General features: G+C 36.0%; 1 protein-coding gene across 2 annotated transcripts in view; it reads right to left on the bottom strand.

Moving 5' to 3' along the window:
- Positions 1–26,176, bottom strand: part of C13H4orf33 (chromosome 13 C4orf33 homolog) — a 380,208-nt gene that overhangs the window by 314,830 nt on the left and 39,202 nt on the right. Inside the window, exons 7-8 of one of the 2 annotated variants that reach the window (XR_010658837.1) lie at positions 12,073–12,129; positions 6,423–6,606 (exon numbers count right to left, since the gene is read on the bottom strand). The gene's annotated coding sequence lies outside the window, so the exon portion shown is untranslated. Of the gene's footprint in view, positions 1–6,422; positions 6,607–12,072; positions 12,130–26,176 lie in introns of those variants that run through there. The other variant, XR_010658836.1, reaches the window with a different exon arrangement.

Here is a 26,176-nt window from a genome sequence, read left to right as displayed (position 1 = left end):
TTTTTGTTAGTCATTATTGTTGCTGTTATTGTCTATAACAACTGATGTGGCAATTGGCAGATCTTAGGTTTCACCAGCATGACTTGGAAACAACAATACAGTGCTTTAAAATGCCTCATTGATTGGCTTATTTCATCATCTCATACTTTGCTTCAATGAAAAAAATAAGGAACAGAACTGCCCGCCAGATGCACAAAAGTTAAGGTGCACACATCCAAACTGATGAAGCATTTTAGCAATGTTAGTGATGCTAAAGCCAAGAGTAGCATGGCAGGTTCCCTCTAGTAGAGTAGGCTCCCTCTGCTGCTTGCCCATTTTCCTCTAAGGAAAAGGAGGCAATGGAGAGCAAATTACCTGACTGGGCATATAGGACTTGAGACAGAAAGAATCTAATGCTGACTGCTTCTGCTGATTTTCTATGACAATATGATAATAGGTTCAAAAAAAATTCTGCACTATGACTCTAGAGAAATCATGCTCAAGTATTTAGAAGACCAGGCATGTACTGTGACTATGAGAAGCTTTCTGAATATAAACAGTTAAATACAAAATTGTAAAAACACACTATAAGCAAAGATCCTCCAAACAAAGCAAAAACAAGAAAAAACAACCTGCTGGTAATATTTAGCTACTTATATATCTGATTATATACATCCAAAGGTGAACAGTGACTTTATCTGGGTAGCAGTATTACAGTTTATTTGTGTATGTGCTTTATATTATTTCCTAAGTGTTTTACAATGTATATGCTTTCTTTTTATTATCAAATGAGAAAGACACACAAAATGTGATTAAAAAAAAAAAATTACAGGTTCAGTGACTCAGCCAACCCTAACTGAATTTGCTAACTTGTTACAACTAAGAAAATCATAAAACAAGACTTGAAATCAGAGGACAGAAATGAATAAGCACTTTAAGGAACAACTTTTACCAAAAGAAAGAGAAAAATCTGTGGATGAGGTTACTCTGAAGAGGTGAAGTACATCCTTAGATGACTGGCTGCCATAGAGAAAAGTCCAGTACAGTCTTTTTACCAGGCAGAATGTTAAGTTATTCAAATAGACTAAATGTGGTTAAGTGTTTTTTAAGTGTAGTAAAATTATATTTTACAATCCAAAATGACTATCTAAAGAATTCTTTCTTTCTTTAAAGTTATCTCCATGTAATGCATCTCTTAAACCATACTGCTTGACTGAGCATCTTTACAGATATCAACATTGTTTGTCCAGTATAGTAAGGGCCAGAAGAACCCCTATACTCTTGTATAGACTTTATGTAGAAATGGTAATGCCCTGGATGGAGTTAAATAGATGGCTTTAAATTTTAAAAGTTTAAAACAAATACTTTGGAATTCAGAGCTCATCTCATTAGGAAATTATCTTCTAAACTTTGCTTGTTAACTTAAAGATGAAGTCTATAAAGTGCAAGGTATGTGTGTGTATACAGAACTTACTTAGCAGAGTTGAATTAGGGTCATAAATACCCTAAAAAATTGGGTATCCTAAGTATACCAGAAGCTCTCTATAATTTTGAGACCTGTGAGTCTAGTTTCACAAAGTCTTCACAAAGTAGACCTGTGAGTCTACTTTAGTGCTTCTAACTTGGTATGGTGTCTACAATAACAAATATGGCTGGGACACATACACAGTTTGCAAACTAAATAGAATGTTTGAGACATTAGTGATTTTTAAAAACTATTTGGAAAGCTAACCTAAAGCAGCAATCAGCCTGTGTGAGAACTTATAGGCAGAATTCCACCTCTAGGTACTGTTTAACCTTGCTGTTCAAAAAAACAATTCAACAACTGCAAAAAAAAAAAAAAGCAATCATTATATTGAGAAATTTAATCCAAGAAGAGTCAAGAAAGTAAACATTTATAAAGAATCACATCCTGAAGAATGGACATCTAGTACTTTATAAAATTAAAGTTTATATTCAACATTATTGTAAACTATTTTAGAAAATTCAGTGCAACATTCTCAAGACCTGTGAACATAAATGTTAAAGTAATTTATCTTTTGTCCATACAAAATACTGTTTTTCAACTGTTTCCCAAGGTGATTTCACTGAAAAACTGACTCCATAGCATTTCTACAGATGGAAGTGAAAGTATTAGTCACTCGGTTGTGTCCAATTCTTTGTGGCCTCAGATGGTAGGTATTAAATGTGGGCTTCCCTGATGGCTCAGCAGGTAAAGAACCTGCCTGAAACGCAGGATACACAGGAGATGTGGGTTTGATCCCTGTGTTAGGAAGATTCCCTAGAGCTGGAAATGGCAACCCACTTCAGCATTCCTGCCTGAAAAATCCCACGGACAGAGGAGCTTGATGGACTATAGTCTACAGGGTTGCAAAGAGCTGGACACGACTGAGTGAGTAAGCACAAGTTCAGAACAGTATTTGACTTCAAATGGCACCTAAACCGCTTTTGCGACCTTGGACAAATCTGTCAAATGCCTTATGCTTCAGTTTCCTACTCTGTCAAACAGAGGTAAAGACAGTGTCTATGTCATAGGACTAATACATGAAACTTTTAGGATAGTGTCAAGGACATAGTAGGTACTCAATAAATAGTAGTTGCCATTGTTATGATTAGTATATATATCATATATATTTATGTATATACATACATTTATATATATATATGAGTAGAAAACATGTGTGAGTATGTCAGGTTAATAATATGAAACAGATTTATCTTCTGAAGGATTTGGGAATTACTAATATGCTAATATTCATAGTAACTCTCCAAGGGGCCAATAGAGTTTGCAGTGTTTTCCAAACTTATCTCACTGGAACCTTTTTCTTGCCCCTCAGCTATTTTTCAAAATTAATATCAGTGAACAGACTTGAGGGATGTAAGTAAATAAAAAGAGAATTTCAAAAAGAATTTGTATAAATACAAACTAATACATCTACTATAATCAATCTAGTAAGGAATGCTAAAAAGTCTAGTTCTAAAATCAGATAACCTGGCCTTTTGAGTACCAGATCCATTTCTTATGCCCAGAGTGATCACAGGCAAGATAATGAACTTCTCTGAGCCTCTACTTTCCTCACTTGTAAAATAGTGATAGTAATCATAACTGTCTCACAGGACTGCAGTGAGGATTAAATGGATCGATACTTGCAAAAGTGCTTGTCAGAATGCTGTCAAATGGGGCAAAGAGATTCTGCTCAGGGCATCCTGTACACTGGAGTGTCTCCAATCTTCCACCTCCACCCCAATAAGGCTGCGACCTTCTGATGCCACATGAGACTTGAGAAGTAGGAGAATTCAGATGTCTCCAAATATTTCTAGTTAAAGACACATTACTACTAGTATATGCTTCCCTGGTGGCTCAGACAGTAAAGAATCTGCCTGCAACGCAGGAGACAAGGGTTCAATCCCTGGGTCAGGAATATCCCCTGGAGAAGAGAATGGCAACCCACTCCAGTACTCTTGACTGGAGAATCCCATGAACAGAGGAGCCTGGGGGGCTATAGTCCATGGGGTCACAAAGAGTTGGACGTGACTGAGTGACTTTCACATTTCTAGTATCAGCTCTTGAGGGCTAACATAAATCCTAATCATAAAAGACCAGAGCATAACAAAATCATTCATCTTCTCAGGGCCTTCATGACTTACCCCCTGCTGGGACGGTGTCACTGCCAAGACTTCAGGGGCCAAAGGAAGTTGCTTGGAGAGATGTATCTTCTCCTACCCTGCGTGCACTTGCTTCTGCTTAATTTCCCTATTCTTTGTTCTTGCAAATTTGGAAATTAATTTATTATAATGCAGTTTGAGTGGAACAGAGGAGGGGAGTTCTTTCTATTTGTAGCTAAATAGAAATACGATAGCAAAACAGTGTTTCAACATTAGCACAAAATTAATATTGTTGGTTGATTTTTGGTTACTGGCAAGTCATGTCTGACTCTTTTGTGACACCATGAACTGTAGCCTGCCAGGCTCCTCTGTTCATAGGATTCTCTAGGCAAGAATACTAGAGTAGGTTGCCATGCCCTTCTCAGGGGACCTTACCTACCCAGGGATCGAACTCATGTCTCCTGCATTGGCTGGCAGGTTCTTTACCAACTAAGTCACCAGGGGAGCCCAAAATGAATATTAACTGTTAGCTGCCATTCTGCTTAGAAACCTAATACAAAGAGTTGACACATTAGAAAAGACCCTGATGCTGGGAAAGACTGAAGACAAAAGGAGAAGAAGGTGACAGAGGATGAGATGGTTGGATGGCATCACTAACTCAATGGACATGAATTTGAGCAAACTCTGGAAGAGAGTAGAGGACAGAGGAGCCTGCCGTGTTATAGTCCATGGGGTCGCAAAGAGTCAGATATGACTTTGCAACTGGACAACAACAACAACAGCATTCCCATTCAGAGTTAGACCCAAGGTTTATGGAGCTAGAAATGTATATAATCTGAAAAAAAATTCAAAATTATGAAAACAAAACTAGACATGGAATCTTAGAAGAGATCCATGTAAGTAAGGTGCTAAAATTTCATTAGCTGTACAGTAAATCCACTCAGGGGGCAGAAAATACACATTCTTTCCTTTTTATTTTTTTATTTGTTTTAAATATGACAAGGGAAACAAGACATTATCTAAGAATTTAAACAGCAGTAAAAAACATTAGAGAAAATTCAAAATTCAATTTGGGGTTATGTAAATGCCATGAAGCAGTATATAATAAATTTCTAAATGAATGGCACAGCAAAATACATTATGGGAATTCAAAAGGTAGAGTAATCACCATGAATGGGATTATCTTAGAAGGCTTCACAGAGGAGGTGATATTTTGGTAGGGCTGAAAAGGAAATATTTGGGTAAGCAGAAAGAAAGGAAAATTCTATGTTTTCAAAGGTTCAACTTATTTAAGTTAAAATAAGCAGATCTGCTTGATTGAGGCAGAGGTTTCTGGAAGAATAGTAACTGAACAGTTTGCAGAGCAGCTAATCAAAGGCCTTGAGTAGCAGTCTAACAATTTTGGGCTTAACTTTGCAAGAAAATGGAGCTATTAATCTTAAAAAAAAAATAGAGTAACACAATCAAAGTGGTGTTTTAGGATCACCAGCTGGGTCATTGTATGTGGGATAAGCAGGATCAGAGAGACCCTAGGAGCAGAAACACCAGTGGAAAGCAGACTGTAACAGTCCAGACAGTCCTCAAGAAGTCATGCTGAGGGAATGAAAGAAAGTATTTCAGGGACACCCCCAAAAAATGATTATAGGATTTGATAACTGTTTGTGGGATAAAAAATGAAGAGGTCAATGATAATGACATCAGGATCTCAAGGCTGGTAACTTGGAGAGTAACACAAACTGGAAAGTCAGAAATAAAAGTGATTGTGTATGAGGATGATCAAATCTGGACAAGTTCAGATTTAGGCATGGGAAGTCTGGGGTAAAGAAAGGACATATTCAGGTTTCCATGTTCACAACAAAGTTGTAAATATGGTTTCAAGACAGATTCCAGAGAATCTCTACCCTTTTAAATTCTAAATAGTTGAAGAAATGAATTTTTTAAACAGGACAATAGCATATCTCAGAAAGTTCCAGACTTGGAGTCAAGAGACCTCAGATGTAGACACAGATATGTTCAAGAGTAGTCAGACTTTTAGATTCCTACAGGCAGAGTTCCAATACACTATGATTCAATGAAAAATCACTTTGTTTTTCCATAACTTATCCAATGAAATGTATAAATTTAAAAAAACATAAAATATCTGGAAGAAAAATCTTTCTCAAAATATACAGCTACATTTTTTAGAAATAAGAGTAACAATACTACTAAAATTTTTTAAAGGTACAATTTCATAGTTCTTAGAACTTAAAAAAAGATTCCCAGGTGGCTCAGTGGTAAATAATTAGACTGCCAAGCAGGGGACACGGGATCAATCCCTGGGTTGGAAAGATCCTCTGGAGGGGGAAATGGCAACCCACTCCAGCATTCTTGCCAGGATAATCCCATGGCCAGAGGAGCCTGGCAGGTTACAATCCATAGGGTTGCAAAGAGTGGGACACAATTTAGTGACTAAACAGCAGCAGCAACAACGAACCTTAAACACTGTCAACTAAATTTAAGGATGCCTGCTTTACAAATGCCACTCAACAGCCGAACAAATCAATTATCTATATTTACTTCTTAAACTAACGTTTTCACGTGAATTGTTAGTACTGTTTCAGAAATAATTTTCTTAAGTGCCTATCAGATACAGACTGTACTCAAAAAATTTCAATTCTAGGTCACACAATTTTTGACTCCAGCTTTCCATGTCACTGAACTTTCAGATACTCAGGATGAACAGCATCAGGTCTTCGGAAACTCTGAGAGGATTAACAGATACTTGTAAGAGAGCACTCTCATATGTCACACCACGTGCTCTCTATTTCTCTCAGCTTTGGCACTCAAAATAGAAAATTTTTCACCTTCAGACTCCCAGAGTCCATCAAAAGGTTGTCCAGCTTCACCTGGTGGTGCTGGGGGGAATCATCAAAGAAAGGAACATTCAGGTCCCTCAGCAAGTCTTGGACTTAAACTTGAGAGTCACAGGGAAACTGCAGCACTGGGGAAATTGTGCCACTTTGTGGTAATTCCATATTCCCACTGTCAAAACAAGACAGAAGACCAAATCCCGTGATGTAAGTAAAGCAATGTCTCTCTAGCCTCCTTGGTCTTTATCAAATTAAAATGAAATAACATTATTTTTACCAATAACCTCAAGGCGATCAACACCCCCATTACATTTTAAGGAATTATACTAATTGTAGTAAAATATTTTTGTGTGGTATTCACCCACAGCAAAATTTGTACAGAAAAATACTTTGAGGAATTGCTTTTTGTGACTCAACACACAGGCACCTTTATTTATGTAGCATTTACAATGTTTAAACATGTGAATTCGCTTTTATTCATTTGTTGGGGAAGAAGAAAACTTCCCTTTACCCTTCTAGGTTCTTCTTATTGGTCTAAGAATTAAATTGCCATGAGACAAATTAATAGGAGAAAAACAAATTAAATTTTGTACATATGGGAACTCCTCATACATGAGAGGTTCAAAGACTGAAGGTGAAATGAGGTACAGATGCATCCTCACCTGAAGACTGGGATAGGAGCTTGGGGCTTCCAAGGATAGCAGGGTTATTCACAGGACAATAAGAGGATAAGCAGAAGTTTGATAATTAGATCTTTACCCTGCCATATAGATAAAGCCACTTAGATAAAATTTACCTCTGGTAAAAACTCTTTTCTATGAAAAATTCCTAATTCAAATTCTTATAGGTAGTTAAAGGAAAGGCAGTAGTTTCTCTTGAACCTACAGAGATTCAACTGCCCCCAGCTCAAAACAATCTCCATACAAAAGTGACACATTCTGAGGCTCATTCTGAACCCTTATGCATTCCATAAATAATTTTTGAGAACATATTGTGTGTGCAGCTTCTCACTAGATTCTGCAGGAAAAAAAAATTCAAAGTAGCAGATGTAACCCCTGACCTAAAAGAACATATAATCTTTATAATCACAAAGAAATACAAAATGCACATCTAAAACCCAATGAACAGTTCAATGAAGCATACATTCAGAACCTGACTGAATGAGATAAAAAGTAATGGAAACACGGAGATAAATATAGGTTGGGGTAGTCAGAAAATGCCTCCTAAGGCTTGAGCTGCACAAGAAAGGAAAATATACATGTTGAATATAACTATCTTGGATAGTTTATTCTGGATGTTTGTTTTGTCTTCTTCAAGATTTTTGAGAACAGAAAATAATGACATTAATTAGTCAGCATTTATTATACTATAATAAATGTATACTATGTGTATAATATATGTGGTTGTGGTTTAGTCACTAAGTCATATCTGACTTTTGCAACCCTATGGGCTATAGCCTGTCAGGCTCCTCTGTCTATGGGATTCTCCAAGCAAGAATTCTGGAGTGAGTTGTCATTTCCTTCTCCAATAATATATGTATCCCCCCAAAATATCTGAGGGTGTTCCTCTTACTTGGGTATACATTAAATGTTTATTAAGTATTAATCAATTAATAATACAAACATTTCTTGTGTAAACACCATCTGCTTTTCTGTGCTGATGTTAGAACTACAAAAATAAGACACTTTCCTTGCCCATAGGTAACTCACAATCTAGTGGGAAAGAGACCTGTGAACAACACACAAAACTGTGAAGGTGCTATAACAGAAATATGGGAGCAGAGAGTAGAGAGCCTCTAGTTCTGACTGTGGGAGCTGAAAGAGTCAAGAGTGCCAGCAAAGTTCACAGACGTTATTAATACAACCGAAAGACATGTAGGAACAGAAAAGGAAAGGCTGCAAGGGTGATTATGAATGGAGAAAAATCTTTGAATGAAAGCACAGAGCACTGTGAAAGCTGAAAGAAGATGAGAGATGAGATATAAAAGGAATGTAAGGTGCATGGTGGGTGGTAGGGGGATACAGTGAGAGAAATGATGCTGATAGAAGTGGGTGCAGATCCTGGGGGCTAACATTAGAGTTTATGCTGAAGCCATCGCAAACCAATGGTACATTCTAAGCAGAGAATTTACTGACAAGGTTTGTGTTTCAGAAGAATCACTCTGAAGAATATATAGAAGAACAAAAATACTTTTAAGAAATCTGAAGCCTTATTCAGAATTCATTTTTCTATTCCAATTTCCCCTAACTACACTGGTAAGTCTGTTTTCAAAGTTACAGTCTTTATTTCAAATGATTTTGTGAAATGTCTGTAAGAGAAAAGGATCTTAAAGAATAGAATTGAACTCAATTCAGTAACGGGACTCTTTATTTCCTCTCTACAACATAATACTTCTTGAATCTCCTAGTGTTAGATACACTCAGACCTTCTCAATTATTCATTCCTCATTATGTAAAGAAAATTAGCCAAAGTGATTCTGATGGAAGGAAAGAAAGCAAAATTTTGACCCAGGCATAAATTAATGTAAGAATTGAATGCTATAGGTTTAAATAACAATTTAGAAAACTATCCCATCATAAAAGAAAAAGAAATTTAACTGCACAGAAGTTTAAAACTCCATATATTCAGTTATGTTATTGTTATTCTGCTCCTAAATATTCTCAAACTACGTCTATCTCTGAGCTACTTTTGCTTAAAAAAAGAAATTTTAAACATACTATGTTGAGGTTTCTTTTTTTCTTTTCTTATAAACAATGTTCTTTGCAATATCCCAAAATGGTCAAAGGCATTCTGGCAACTTGGAAATTTCAGTAAAAAATATCAGCTTTAGTAAAAATTCAAAATTTCAAAATAATCATAATTTTGTAGGAACTTTTAGTTGTTTTGTTACATAGTTTACAAATATCAAATGCCAACAAGAAAATTTATGGGACAAAATAAAATGAATATGTGTGAATAAGAAGCACATATTTTTTACTCTAGTATTGGAACGTTCTCTGGTATGAAACTTTTGAAGTGAGATATCTATTTTGTTAGACCCACTTTGTATATACAGAAAAACTTAAATGCAAAAACAAAACAACACAACACCATACACTACAGTTAGAGGTACCTGACGCTCAACTGCTGATATAATTATAACGTAGCTCCCTTCCTAAAATAGCTTGATGTTTACCAAATTCTCAATTGTTTAAAGTCTTCTTTCTATTGAATTTATGAAATTCCCATTTGATGCCAGCACTACAAAGAACAGAATTTGGACTGATGAGTTTTGTTTTAATCAGATTTCCACAAAGGAATATTATATTACCTGTAGCAACAAAGAGATGTAATTTGGCCAAAAATGCTATGACTCCTGAAAGGCAAAACTACATTATTCTAAACTGGAAGAAATAAACTTCTAAAAGTTAATAAAGAACAAATGACACTTTTAAGAGGCATGTTTCATTGAGCCATATAAACTTCTCTTGTCAGATATCTATAAGGGTAAAGAGTTACAGAGAGTTAAACGCAATTATGGTGAGCCAATGAAATCAATATAAGTACACAGTCTGGATAACCAGGCTGCAAACTCCTTACTGTATCATTGCTTCAATTACAGGGCTTAAAATTTTTGCCCAGCTCTTTTCAGATAAGTACCTCTATTCTCTACCTTGTCTATGTAGACACAGCCCTAAAAGAAAGCCAATAATTTATGTAGGCTTCTACAGCCATTTTTTATTCCTCTAATAAGTACTTTCGAAGTTCTATTTTTTCAGATCCAATATTACTACTGAGTTATAATTTTTTTAAGATTTAATTGTAGAGGGGCAAAAAAGTCATAAAATCAAACTCACGTCATTCTCTTTGCAGGGGAATCAGTTTATATTTCATAAAGCACATTAAGTATCAATAAAATAAAATTATCAGCTTTATTTAATAAGATATAAACAAAGCTAATATTTTATATGTGTGTTAAAATAACCAAGGCTACTATTTTGAATTTGGGGAAATATTAATATATTTAGCTATTACCAAAATATTGCTTTGTGGAATAAAATGGTGAGGTTGTTTATAATCTGAATTTATTCATCTGAAATATAAATATATAAAAGTGTATATGTATATTACATACCAGGTAATTTAGTAATCCTAAGTACTATCACACACTTACCATATTTAAATAAGACTTAATGCTTAGCATTTTTACTCCCATCAAGATAAAAAACAATATTTAATTTTAAGTTTTAATTATACCTTACTTATAAATAAGAAATAGACAAAATAGGAAATATAAGCTAAAACCTATATTAAGGTCTCCTATTTACATTTCTAGCAATTAAAATAGTGATGAAGTAGATGCAAATAATATTATAGGAATAATATAGAATCTGAATTTGGAAAAGAAAACAGTTACACGAGCCTCATTGAGCTGTACAAAATTATAACACCATGAAGCTTGTCCTAGAGTAGGATAAGGTGATCTCTGAAATTACAAGGCAGTGAATTCAAAACCATAAAAAGGAAATATTACTTCATAATCTTTAGTTAACCTGTGGCTACAGTTCCACAGGAGGTCATAAAATCAAACTCTGTGGTTGGATATAAAAGCTAGATAATTTTATAGCCACTCATAACATCAGGGTTCAAGCTCATTGCCTTCGACAGCTGGAATAGAAATCTTTGATCATTCACATTGGTAGACACTAGGTATGAAGGTAGGGAGTACTATGTGTTATTCCAAACATTAAATACTATTTTTTGGAGTCAAATGACACTGTTTACCACCTTGGTCTCCTTTCTAACATGTGTAGAGTGGTGAAGAACAATAGAAGCCGCAGAAAGTTGCCCTCATACGTCAGAATTCATCATTCTCTCATGGAGTCTTCCCACCAATTTACAGACCCACATGCACAGTAAACCTACATTGGATAAAACACTGGCATCAGATGGATGCTAGTGTTCTCATTACCAGGCTACTTCATCTTGAGCGATCTTCTGTTTCTAAGCTGAAGCTTCACTTGTGCGGAATGCCTACTCTCCTCCACAGTGCTTAAGCACCTTCCTGTATCTGTCATTTGCTCAAAAATGACCTTTTACAATGTCTTATCTATGTAAACATTTAAATTGCTTTTTTAAAGTGTACTGCCCTTTCATCACTATATATTATACATGTTTTAAACTGCTATTTCCTGCTCTGTGCCTTTGTTCATTCTGCCTCTATCATAGGAAAACCATTCTCAGCCCCTTCCACATCAACTGCCTCTTAATTCCAGTTTCTTCATGAAGTGATTCCTGCTCTCCTCAGATTAAAGTGACACTCCAAACCTACACTCCCTCTATGTCCCAAATATTGCACCCGTATTTCTAGTATTTATTCATTTTTACCTTATTTTAAATGATGCATAAATGAATCTTGCTCAACTCCCCTGTAGAGTGTAAAAATTTTATAAGCAATTGCTGAACTTAAGTCATCCCTTGTGCGTTTCTCAGCACTTCGTTTAGTGTCTTCAATGTGCCAACTGCTCAGTAAGCATTTGTGGCATAAAAGAATAATTACATGAATGAGGATTGTTATTTATTGGACAGTAAAGCACATGAAGAATTACTTTACCACATATCTATTTTTTATATACCAATATCTTTATATAATTCTTACCTCTCCTCTTCCAGTAGTAGTTGCTTTCCTTCTTGGTTGTTTTTGAAAATTTCAGCCCTTTAAAATAATAAAAAGAAAATTAATCCCTATAAAAATACAAAAGAAATACAGTTTTTAGATCTAGTATGTATATGAAAAGACATACTTCAGTAAAAATAAAAAAGAATGCTGAGACTGTCATTATTTTAAACGCAGTGTTGTGGTTGTTTCTGGGTAGAGTTGAATGAAACACCAAAAATATCATTTTGTTAACCTGCTTCTTCCATCTAGTGGCAAAAAGCAGTAAGAAACAATGTTCTAGAAAAACACTGTGATAAAATGGTTCTAAATGCTGTTTCAGGAATTACTTGATGGTGAGAGTCCAACATCCAAGGCTTAAGTTATGAGTATACAATAATTATTTTAAAATAATTCTAGCAAATTTGCAGGGTTCAGCTCAGATAGCTGCCAGAGTTATGTAAATTCATAAGTGTATTTGCACATTTTAACAAAGACTTCTGATACATATATAAAGGTGTATATCACCCTGCATTAAATTGGAATGGATTTGGTTTTGGATAAACAGTTTTATTTCTAGACCAACCTGTTGGATAACTATTTAGAATTCCATTATTTCCTCAGCTATTGGCACAGTGATGCCATGCTATTACTAGTTTGAAGAGGTATAATTGAGAGCCACTGAAAGTGACCTATCCCATTGGAATTACCAGTTAAAATACTTTCTCAATAACAGTCAGTGAAATACATTATGACTTGAGGTATGAGGTCAAACTGGAGGAGGAAAAGAGGTAAAGTTTAAAGGAGCTACAATCAGCTGTTCTTCATTGGCATTCAAAGGGATTAATGAAAAAGTAATATGCAATGTACAGCATAATTGTGTATTCTCTGCACTCTCAAAGGCCACCAGCTAATACCTAATGTATGAGGTTTGCCTGCCCTTCTACCACTTTCTGTTTGCCTCACTGCAAATGTAATTAATGTTCTAGATGTTTTAGAAGTTAAATGTTAAAAGAAATGGATAAAATGTTCTCCAAGACAGCAAGTTTCTCCCCTTCCCTTGTTCAAGTGAGCCAGTCAGCAATGCTTAATGGTAATATAAATTAAGGGTTGTCAATATGTTAAGCTGAAAACATATTAAGACTACATAAAGGAAAATAAAAGTATTAGTGAATGCCATGATAACCTGAAATTCAGTATTTTGTATTAAAAGAAGACTTTTTGTTTCCTAATTTTTAAGAACTGAAAAACCCTCCCATAACCCTCTCAACCCCTGAAGCAAATTTTAGTATAGAAGGATTGGCTGTTGGTTTTTTCTCCTCTCCCTCGCCATCCTCCCTGCTCAAAGGAAAGCAGGTTAAGGTTTTCTGTTCTGTTACATACGGGAGAGAAGAAGGGGAAATAGAGCAATGACATAACAAAGAGGGTAAAGTAAAGAAGATGGGATCATAGTGAAAGTCACGTGGGCAAACAAGGCAGAAGGTGGTTCCCATTTCCCCAATATTCCTGTGACCAGTCTTTCTGGATTGGACTAAGGAAAGGGTGCCAATTAACTGGCAGATTACTGGAGCCACTGTCATTGTTTAGATATCGTCAAAGTCACAAGACTCAAAGCCTCACCCCTAACAATTAAATTAATACAAACAATGTTGCCATCTGGTGACACAGGATGGGGATGGAATTTAGTGACCCAGCAGGACTGCTGGCACTGGTGGTGGAACCTAGTCTGGTACTTGTCAATTCATTTACTTCATAATCATGAGCTCCCACATTATAGGCAATTGAAATGTGTCAATCTCTCTGATGGTGTTATAATATAGGTCTGCTAAAACTAGAAACCTTGGTATTTAAAATTTTCTTTCACAATGAACAAGTTCAGTTTCTGAGCAGTGAATTTCAGAAAACTATATACATAGTCACTGGCATTAATATTCTATTTAATACATTTACCAATCAGTTACTTGACCATGCTCAAATTGTATAACTTCTTTGAGCCTCAGTTTCCTCATCCATAAAATAGGGATAATGATAATATCCCTTTGATAAGGTTTTTATAAGGAACTAAGTAAGAATACACTTATAAAGTACTTGGCAAATAGTAGTTATTCAACAGATATGAATAGATTATTAGATACAGGGTACTTAACATATACTAAGAACTTTTGTACATTAACCAATAACAGATATATTAAAGTATCTAACACTATTTATATGCGTTTGTAAAATAAAATTGACAGTGCTCCCTTTGGTGCAAATATTTCCCTATCTTGTGTATTAGTTGCTCAGTCATGTCCAACTCTTTGTGACCCCATGGACTATAGCCTGCCAGGCTCCTCTGTCCATGGGTTGCTCCAGGCAAGAATACTAGAGTGGGTTGCCATTTTTTCTCCAGGGTTCCTTATCATACCTCATCTTTATAAATAGGCATGGGGATTTTTATAAACAATTTTCAAGGCTGTCTCCAAGTCTTTGGATAGCCAATAAACAATTATAATTAAAATTATGTCAATATTTGTTTCCTGCATTTTGATGTTGCTTAGAAAATCTTAGGAGAAAAGCTTGAGATTAATGCAAAGAAATTTAAAAGCACAAAATTTTAAACAAAGAAAAGGCAGATGAATAATAAAAAAAAATTCTGTTACAGAAAAAAAAAGTAGAAGATAAAGTGATCATTTAAAAACTTTTAATCTTTGAAAAATAGAAAGTCATGAGTTTCGAGAAGTCTTGCATCCTGTTTATATAAAGCCAGGAGCCCAGAGAATGAGAAAAGTCACTCCAAAGCACCCCATTAATTTTTCTGTCCCATGTGAATATGAGTTGGAGTGAGGCTGTGATATGGTAAAAAAATTTTATGAAAACATATTTAGAGAACAGAGACATGTTTTCATATTTGGACAGAATACACTCAATACTGAAGGCCTATTCAAGACTGAAACTTCGATTCTTTATAACTAAGGAGGAAAAAAAAAGATGGAATTGTCATAATTTGCACACAAATGCAAATGATGTCCATTCACTCTTATTTACTCTTCTGAAGCCAACCTGTAATTATCTTTAAAATGCAAAATATTTCTGAAAGACTCCAAGATCACAACAAAAATATGAGCTAACTTTAAAATACTTTAGGCTTTTAGGTGAAAGTTCTTTTTTTGCATTTACATACTTGTTTTTTCTTTCTGAGTCTACACATGGTCTTCAATAAAATCAAGAGTAATGGATGTGGTCCAGTTTTGATACAAACTACTGGACTTTTTTTTTTTTTTGGCTGCACTGGTTCTTCATTGCTTTGTGCGGGCTTTCTCTAGTTGCAGTGAACGGGGGCTGCTCTTTGTTGCCATGTATGAGGTGGGCTTCACTGAGGTGGGCTTCTCTTGCAGCACACAGGCTCGAGGCATGCAGGCTTCAACAGCTGCAGCCCATGACCTCAGTTCTTGCAGTTCGTGGGCCCTAGGGCGCAGGCCCAGTACGTGTGGCGCATGGGCTTAGTTGCTCTGTGTATAGCATGTAGAATCCTCCCGAACCAGGGATCAAACCTGTGTCCCCTGCACTGGCAGGCAGATTCTTATTCACTGTGCCACCCGGGAAGTCCCAAATTACTGGACTTTAATGTAGAATTCTTTTTTTACATCAAACCTCTCTGGTTTAACCATACATATGTATCATGGACACAAGGTCTGATGTTGAACATTCTTTAACAGTTCTAAATTGTTGTGATAACTATTCACTAACAAAAGGATCTCTGGTATCCGGCTTTCTTTCTCATTTTTTGAAATAAAATTCTTTTAGAATTTCCTACAGGAGCTCCTGAAAAAATTTATCCTAGCTTGACAACCATTTACATGTAATCCTGTCACAATAAAACTTTATTTCAAACTCTAATCATTAGAAATATTTACCAATATAACCAATAGATTCCATTTCTCTGTAAATCTGTTTGAAATTTTACTGCACTGATTTTTATTAGAAACACACAGTAAAAAAAGAAAAAAAAAATACTCAAGCAAAGTTTTCATTGGACAGGAAGAACTATGACCCTCTCCAACAAATAGCCAGATGACACTATTGGTAAAGAATCCACCTGCCAGTGTAGGAGATGAAAGCAACACAGGTTCAATCCCTGGGTCAGGAAGATGCCCTCGAGAAAGAAATGGCAACCCCCTCCAGTATTCCTGCCTGGAAAATTCCATGGACAGAGGAGCCTAGCGGGCTCTAGCCCAAGGGGCCTCAAAGAGTCGGAGATGACTGAGTCACTGAGAACACACACAACAAAGAGTCACATCCCTACAGGATTAGAAAATGAAAACAAGGAGCCAAACAGCTCTTTGGTAAAAAGCAGCATGCAGGACATCCACAGCATGCTACAATAAGAGTTAGGATCAGGATGAACTTCACTTTTAAAAAGTTAAAAGAGAAATATATTTTGAATATTATTTATAAGTTAATATACCTTATCAAGGTTAAGGTATTAAGTTTCATTATTTACTAGAAAATTTATGATTAATGTTTACTCTCGTTAGTAGTGTTGTCCTTGGTTGTGTTTGTTTATTGATAATGGTGACAGATCAGTGCAGCAAATACATGGTCAGAACAGGTGACAAGACCAATATCATCATATAGCCTAACTTGGACAGGGCCATATATAGTCAATACAAACAATGCTCACTTTTTTAAGGTGGTGTGTTCTTTTAAAACATTATGAGAATGTTGTTAGTGGAAAGAAAAGGAAACTCTGTTCTCTTTAAAAACATTTGCATAAGTTTAAAGGAAGCATTTTCAGCAACAATTAACTTATAATCAGACTTAAGCTTTAATATGACCTTTATTATATCTCCTGCATTAAAACTGGGACTATATCTTCATTAATTAAATTATTTTCATTTATTTAAAATTACTTCTAGGGCCTACTGAAACAAAATATTTATGCTGTAGTGGGAAAAAGGCAAGTCAGGCACAAATTATGTCCCAAAGACGCTCACAGTTTAGTTGGCAGGTAACTGAATATATGGGCTTCCCTGATGGCTCAGGCGGTAAAGAATCCTACTGCAATATGGGAGACCTGGGTTCAATCCCTGGATTGGGAAGATTCCTCAGCATGGGGCATGGCAACCCACTCTAATTTTTCTTGCCTGGAGAATTCCCATGGACAGAGGAGTCTGGCAGGCTGCAGTCCATGGGGTCACAAAGAGATGGACATGACTGAGTGGCTAAGTACAACAACTGACATATACAAAACACGTATATATATACGTCTTTGCACATGTAACACAAAATGCAAAAATGATAAAGTGCAATAAGAAAGGCATGCAGAAGCAAAGTTTTATAAAACTTTTGGAAAGTTTTAGCAAGAGAACAATAAAAGTTGGATAGGATGTGGGCATGTTCTAAGAAGTCTTTTAATCATTCATTCACTCATCTCTGGGATAATTACTCTATTGGTGCATTAATTTAGATTTGTCCACTCTGTGAGAGAAAAAAAAATATGTTTAATGTGGTAATTTCCTTCCCCATCAACCAGAATATAGCCAGGGTATGTGGTATAGTTCTGAACTTATTTATTCTTGCATTGTAGGGCCTAAAATAAAAGTTCCCAAGAATCACTTGCATTTGGTTGTGTGCATACATGTATGAGCATGTGTAATGGTAGATAAGACTAGACTCTGAAACACTTAAGTGGCCTATCTGTGGAAAGAGGGAGCGATCAGAGAGTTTTCTGAATGAGAACTATAGACAAAGGTTTAGAAATTGGAGGATTTTCTGTGGAGGTGGAAACCCATGCCACTCCTATGCAGAGCTCCTGGGATGTGACAGAGTCTTTGACTGGGTAGGATAGAACTTGAGGCTGACCACAGAGAAAAAAAGACTTCTGTGTCCAAGCTTGGATACAAAGCAGCTGAGTCACGAGTTCAAGGGAATACTGTGGTTTGTACTATCAAAATGCTAATGGTAGCCTATGTAGACGAAAGAATAGAAGACCCTTCCATAAATATTTTACACTAAACAAGACTCCTAGAACTCTTGAAACACCTAGGAAAGATGAGCAGACCCTTGAAACATGATAGTATTCTGTCAGCCAGGTAGGTGTGGTCTGGGAATAGATATCTGTTTTAATTAAATAAAGAAATGCAATACTTCTTTACCCATATTATAAAAGCAAAATTCCTATCTGCTACATATTCAAATAATTAACAAAAATGTGTCTAGTTTCTACCGTATCAGGCATGATTCTGGGGAATATCTCACTTAAGAGCTTATATTTGCATAAGGGGAATAAACATACAATAGAAAATATTTAATATGCCATGCAGGGATCAGTCCAGTTCAGTCACATCCAACTCTTTGTGACCCCATAAACTGCAGCACAGCAGGCATCCCTGTCCATCACCAACTCCCAGAGCTTGCTCAAATTCATGTCCATCTAGTCAGTGATGCCATCCAACCATCTCATCCTCTGTCATCCCCTTCTCCTCCTGCCTTCAATCTTGCTCAGCATCAGGGTCTTTTCCAATGAGTCAGTTCTTCACATCAAGGGGCCAAAGTATTGGAGTTTCAGTTTCAGCATCAGTCCTTCCAATGAATATTCAGGACTGATTTCCTTTAGGATGGACTGGTTTGATCTCTTTGCTGTCCAAGGGACTCTCAAGAGTTTTCTCCAACACCACAGTACAGAAACATTGATTCTTCAGTGCTCAGCTTTCTTTATAGTCCAACTCTCACATCCATACATGACTACTGGAAAAACCATAGCTTTGACTAGACAGACCTTTGTCAGCAAAGTAATGTCTCTGCCTTTAAATATGGGCAAAGGCTAACAGAGTTTTGCCAAGAGAACACACTGGTCATAGCAAACATCCTCTTCCAACAACACAAGAGAAGACTCTACACATGGACATCACCAGATGGTCAATACTGAAATCAGACTGATTGTATTCTTTGCAGCCAAAGATGGAGAAGTTCAATACATTCAGCAAAAACAAGACCAGGAGCTGACTGTGGCTCAGATCATGAACTCCTTATTGTCAAATTCAGGCTTATATTGAAGAAAGTAGGGAAAACCACTAGACCATTCAGGTATGACCTAAATCAAATCCCTTAGATTATACAGTGAAAGTGAGAAATAGATTCAAGGGATTAGATCTGATAAGGCAGACTGCCTGAAGAACTATGGATGGAGGTTCATGACATTGTACAGGAGGCAGTGATCAAGATCATCCCCAAGAAAAACAAATGCAAAAAGGTAAAATGGCTGTCTGAGGAGGCTTTCGAATAGCTTAGAAAAGAAGAGAAGCTAAAGGCAATGGAGAAAAGGAAAGATAAACCCATCTGAATGCAGAGTTCCAAAGAAAAGCAAGGAGAGATAAGAAAGCCTTCCTCAGTGATCAATGCAAAGAAATAGAAGAAAACAATAGAATGGGAAAGACTAGAGATCCCTTCAAGAAAATTAGAGATACCAGGGAACATTTCATGAAAAGATGGGCTCAATAAAGGACAGAAATGGCATGGACTTAACAGAAGCAGAAGATGTTAAAAAGAAGTGGAAAGAATACATATAAGAACTATACAAAAAAAATCTCATGACCCAGAAAACCACAATGGTGTGATTACTCACCTAGAGCCAGACCTGAAATGTGAAGTCAAGTGGGCCTTGGGAAGCATCACTATAAACAAAGCTAGTGGAGGTGATGGAATTTCAGTTGAGCTATTTCAAATTGTAAAAGATGATGCTCTTAAAGTGCTGCACTCAGTATGCCAGCAAATTTGGAAAATTCAGCAGCAGCCACAGGACTAGAAAAGCCAGTTTTCATTCCAATTCCAAAGAAAGGCAATGCCAAAGAATGTTCAAACTACATACAGTTGTATGTAGCAAGTTAATACTCAAAATTCTCCAAGCCAGGCTTCAACCATACATGAACCATGAACTTCCAGATGTTCAAGCTGGATTTAGAAGAGGCAGAGGAACTAGAGATCAAATTGCAAACATCTGTTGGATCATCAAAAAAGGAAGAGAGTTCCAGAAAAACATGGAGGGATAAGTGTTATTAATAAAAATACATTAGAGTAAGTAAAACAAAGAATGAACAAGAGGGGATTTGCTATCTTATAGGACATAATAAGAAAAAGCCTATGTGTAAGCCCAAGTAACATTTAAGCAAAGATTTAAATTCAGATGAGGAAATCAGTCCCACATATATCTGCAGAATGTGTATTCTAGACAGTGCTAACAACAAAAACAAAGTCTTCACCTCAAGACAGTGCTAACTATATTTGGGGAGTAGTGTAACTAATGAAGCTTAATGGAGAAGATGAGAGGAGCACTGTCGCATGGGAGGTCCGAGAGAGAAATGATGGAGACCAACAACTGAAATGGCAAACTGCTGCTGTTGCTGAGCAGAGGTATGGCACGACCTCACATTATGGAGCAGTCTCTGATGGTAGTTCTGCTTCTACCTATGAAGAGGTCATTACTATGGGACTTCTATGTGGGATTTGCAATGGGTCCTGCCATGAACAAGTAGAAAAACAATAAATTATATGAAACCACCATTGTCAGAAAATGGAGGACCACCAGTATAAGAAAAGGGAAACAAACTGAGTCCATAATTACCCTGGGTATTGGCCTGGAAGCATTTCCAGAACTCAGCACAAGGAGAGATTTTAAAAGTTTCAAAAGGATCGATCTGGTAGAGAAACGGGATGTCACTTCCTATAATAGGTTATAAAAGGACTTCAGCGTCTGTCTTGTGTACACAATTCTCTCTTACGATCCTAGACAGCTTGCTCTCAGGGAAGTCAGCAGCCACGTCATGAAAGAGCACTGTGGAGAGGCACATGTGGTCTGGAACTGAGTGTCAGCAGCCAGTTGAGTAAGGCTGGAAGCAGATCACCCTCTGGTCAAGCCTTCTGATGAGACCGCAGCCCCTATTAACTGCCTGACTGCAATCTCGTGACAGACCTTGAATCAGAACCACCCAGTTAAGCCATTCTCAAATTCCTAACCCATAGGAATTGTGAGATAATAAATGTTATTTTAAGATGCTAATTTTGGGAATAATTTTTATATGGACTGATAGGTAGTTATTACAATATCTGGAATGAAAATTAAACCTGTTGGAACTGACAGTAGCTTAGACACTGCGAAGGAAGGGTTAGTGAATGTGAAGACATAGTCATAACTTTCTAAAACAAAGACTAGAGAAGAAAAGATTAGGAAAGAAATGAAAATAATTTCAAAGTTTCATAACTAAATCAAGCAGGCTTGATTGAGGAGAGAAAGGAATACTAAAAAAAAAAAAAAAGGTATTTTTAAAAATTAATGGCTATCAGCATAGCTCATTATTAGAGAAACGCAAATCAAAACTGTCATGCGGTAACACCTCACTCTGGTTAGAATGACCATCATCAAGAAATCATCAAAAAATATACAAACAATAAATGAAGGAGAGGATGTGAGGAAAATGGAACCCTCTTGCACTGTTGGTAGGAATGTAAATTGATACAGCCACTATGGAAAACAGTATGGAGATTTCTTTAAAAATAAACTAGGAATAAAACTATCATATGACCCAGCAATGCCACAACTAGGCATATACCCTGAAAAAGACATATGAACCCCAATGTTCATAGCAGCAGTATTTATAATAACCAGGACATGGAAGCAACCTAAATGTCCATCAACAGATGAATAGATAGAGAAATTGTGGTACCTATATACAGCTAATATTACTCAGCCATAAAAAGGAATGAATTTGAGTCAGCTGTAGTGAGATAGGTGAATCTAGAGCCTGTTATATAGAGTGAACTAAGTCAGAAAGAAGGACACAAGTGTTATATACTAACACACATATGTGGAATCTAGAAAAAAATGGTACTGATGAACCTATTTGCAGGGCAGGGATAGAGACACAGATGTAGAGAATGGACTTGCAGAGACAGTGGAGGAAGGAGATGGTGGGCAAATTGAGAGAGTGACACTGACATATATACACTACCACATGTAAAATAGCTAGCAGGAAACAGCCATAGAACTGCCCAGTTCTGTACTCTGTGATGACCTAGAGGGCTGGAACAGGGTGGTGGTGGGAGGGAGGCTCTAGCGGGAGAGAATATACGTGTATTTAGAGCCGATTCACGCTGTTGTGCAGTAGAAACCAACACTAAACTGTAAAGCATTTATCTTCCAATTAAAAATAAATCAGAGAGGGGACATATGTATAACTATAGCTGACTCATGTTGATACATGGCAGAAACCAACACAATATTGTACAGTGATTATCCTCCAATTAAATATACATAAATTTAAATTAAAAATAAATTCTATAACTTAAAAAAATTAATGGCTAAAATCATTCCAATTTTTATTAAAACTCCAAATTCAGAGACCTAAGAAGTTCAACAAGACCTCAGTTAAGATAACTGTCAAGAAATCTATACTATGGCACGTTATAAACAAGCTGCCAAAACTCAGTGATAAAAGGAAAATCACAAAGTGAGTGACCGAATAAAGACATGTGATTAAACAAAGAGGAAAAAAATAAGAATACAGCATATCTCATCAGCAACTACATAATTAAGAAGGCAATGAAATTATGTCTTTATCATATTGAAAGACAAAGTCAGCCTAGAGCTCCATGCTCAATGAAACTATCTTTCAAATATTAAAGATTTTTCTGACAAGAAAATTTGGAGAGAATTTCTCCCAGCATATTTAAACTCTAGAAAATACTAAAGGAAGTTCTTGAGGCAGAAGAAAATAACTCCAGATTGAAAAACAAAATCTTTGATTTCAAAAGAATGAAAGTGCTAGAAATGGTAAATATGGGGGGAGATATAAAACAAATACTTTTGAGATATAAAACAACTACTTTTCTCTATTTAAAAATATTTTTAACATAACTAGTTAAAAGAAGCAAAAATAAAAACAACATATTGTGGTAGAAAAATAAAATAATGTATTCTAGTAGCATATTGTGAATTCAATGAGTAGAAGTTATAAAACATCTACTCTTTGAAAGACACATTTAAGAAAATGAAAAAGTCAAGTCAAAGACTAGGAGAAAGTATTTGCAACACATATATTTGTCTAAGGATTTGTACCCAGAATATATTTTTAAAACAGTTCAGTTATAAAAAGACAAACAAAAAATAGGCAAAGTATTTAAACAGACACTTCATAAAAGAAAATATATGAATGGCCAATAGGCACATGAAAAGATACTCATAATCACTGCTCATCCACTCTGAGTAACCAGCACACCCACACTTGAAAGTCTAAAATTTAAAAAACTGACAATATCAAAACTGGTGAAAATGTGGAACAACTAGAACTCTTTGTTAGGACTATAAAACAGTAAAGCCACTTTGCAAATAATTTACCATATTCTTAAAAGCTAAACATTACAGTTACCATGTGATCCAATAATTTTACTCTTAGATATTTAATGAAGAGAATTAACAGCTTATGGTTGCAAAAAATATGTGTATGCAAATGTTCATACCACCTTTAATCAAAATAGGTAGAAACTGGAAGCAACCGAAATGTCCATCAACAAATAAATCAATAAATTGTAGTCTATTCATATAATGGAATACTTCTGAACAATAAAAAGGAACAAGCTACATATGTGTGCAACAACATGAATAAATTTCAAAAACATTATGCCAGTGACAGACCAGAGACCCAAAAGACTGAAGTCATAGTAATTAATTATATGAAATTTCTAGAAAAGGCAAAACAGTAGGAACAGAAAATAGAGTAGTTACTGCTTGGGTGTGGGAGCAGGGATTGATCACAGATAGGCACAGGGTATATTTTAAAGGAATCAAATTGTACATTTAAAATGAGTACATTTCATTTTATGTAAACCTTACCTGAATAACGTTGCTCTTAAAAAGGAAGACTCTGGCTTCTTTTTAAAAAACAGGCTTGATAGTGCAGATGCAGGGGAGTTGGACAAGGAGAGAAGCAGGGAAACCAATTCAAAGATTACAGTAATAACTCAAGGTTAGAATAACCCAGGCTAGATGATAGTGGTTTGGGTTAGAGTGGTAGTAATGAAGGTGTTAAGATGTAGTGAGAATCTGGATATATTTCAAAAATGGAGATGATGAGATTTGTCAATGAAATGGATTTTGGTCAAATAAGAAAGAAATTTTGTTCTGAACTACAGGAAGACTTGCCATTTAAGATAACTCAGGGAGTATCAGGTATGGTGGCTAAAAAGAGTTAGTTTTGGATGTGCAAATATGAGATGCCTATTTAAATAACTTAGTGGCAATATGAAGAGGTGTATGTGTTCATGCACACATTAGAAGGATGAAAACATACACTTGGGAATCATTAGTAAATATACATAGTTTAAACCACAATACTGATTGAGGTGACCAAGGGAGAAAATAGATAGGAAGAAGAGGTCTAAAGACTGACGCTTGGCAAAGTTCATCTTTAAAGTTTGCAAAGAGAAGGAACTAGCCAAGAAGAATTAGAAGAATTGAGAAAGTGATATCCCCAAGACAAGCGAGAGACATCTAAGAGGGAACGATCAACACTGTCAAATTCTGATACAAGCAAAATGATGTCCAAAAAGATTATAATAACATAAGAGCAAATTATCTGAGATACCATTTCTCACCTATCAGAATAGCAAAATCTTCAAAGCATAGCATACTCTGCTGGAGAAGCTGTGGGATAACAGGAACTATCATACTTTAAAGGTAGAAATGCAAATTTCCCTATGGCACATAATTTTGTATTTCCCAGCAAAAGTGTATATGTATTTTCCCTTTGATTCAGAAAATACTCTTCTTAGGATCATATTCAAAAGATATACTGGCAAAAATACAAAAGTCTTTATGAAATAAATAGTCATGTAGCAAAACAGCAATCCACTTTCTTTTATATGGTGAAAGATGTCCTAGTAAAAAGAAAGCGCGTGTGTGCTAGGTCGCTTCAGTCCCGTCCAACTCTGTGTAACCCCTGGACGGCAGCCTGCCAGGCTCCTCTGTTCATGGGATTCTCCAGGCAAGAATACTGGAGTGGGTTGTAATGCCTTTCTCCAGGGGATCTTCTTGACCCAGGGATCAAACTCAGGTAGATTCTCTACCATCTGAGCCACAACAGTCCAATCTCCTTATAAATCAAATCACGAAAAATCTAGTGAAATCATACTTGCTAGCAAGAATTTCCTTGTCAGCAGAATGCTTTTAGCAGGATGTATTTGGTTTGTTTAAGATTGCTTATGATGAAATATTATAGATTTGGATTTGTGGGGTAAGGGTCCTTGGAAAATGTCACATAATCAATGTAATAATCTGAATATAAAAGGAAGATGCTTATTGACTAAAATATAGCCCCCCTTTGCTGTAGCTGAAAACATGGATCCTGCTGCCTTTGTTCTTTTACAGGGAACACTGCCTAAGTTCACTTCTCAGCCAGTTTTAATTAGTCATGCTAAATGAGAACCTTTAGAATTGTACTAACACTAGCAGTACAGAATTCTAGGAGGGCAACAATAGACCATTGCTCCAATTAGGGAAAAGATTAAAGTGTTTTGATTAAGGAATTTTGATTCCCACTAACCCCCTTTTTAACAGTCCTAGCTACTATATAAGCAGAAGGTTCCTGAAGGTAAATAACAGATCATCAAGGATCAAACAAGGTGGTTCCTCTGGTTGCTTCTAATATGTAAAAACTATATAAGAAGTGTGATAAGTCAAGGCAGCATGTTATGCCATTTATCTATTAAATTAGATATAATTTAGTATCTAACACAGTGCCTTTTTATCAATTCCAAATTCAGAATCCAACCAGACACAGTTTGCATTTTCATGGAATGGAAACCAGGGTAAATTTACTGTACTGCAAATTACATTTCCCGGCAAATTGCCAAAATTTAGTGAGTCAGGATGTGTACTAAACCACCATTAAGAACAAGTTAATGTACTACATAGATGCTATTATGTTAATTGACTCCTCAGAGGAAAAAGGTCAAGAGGAGTTAAGAACCACAGTCACTTTTATGACAAAGAGGATAGCTGATAAATCCAGCTAAAATTTAAATCAAGCCCAATCAGAAATTCCAGGAGCAACTAAACACATTCTTTAAACTGTGA

Source organism: Muntiacus reevesi, chromosome 13 (assembly GCF_963930625.1).
Source record: "Muntiacus reevesi chromosome 13, mMunRee1.1, whole genome shotgun sequence".
In the NCBI taxonomy this organism is placed as follows: Eukaryota; Metazoa; Chordata; class Mammalia; order Artiodactyla; family Cervidae; genus Muntiacus; species Muntiacus reevesi.
The sequence above is the reverse complement of the archived record's forward strand: the minus strand, read 5'-3'. Positions and strand labels throughout refer to the sequence as shown.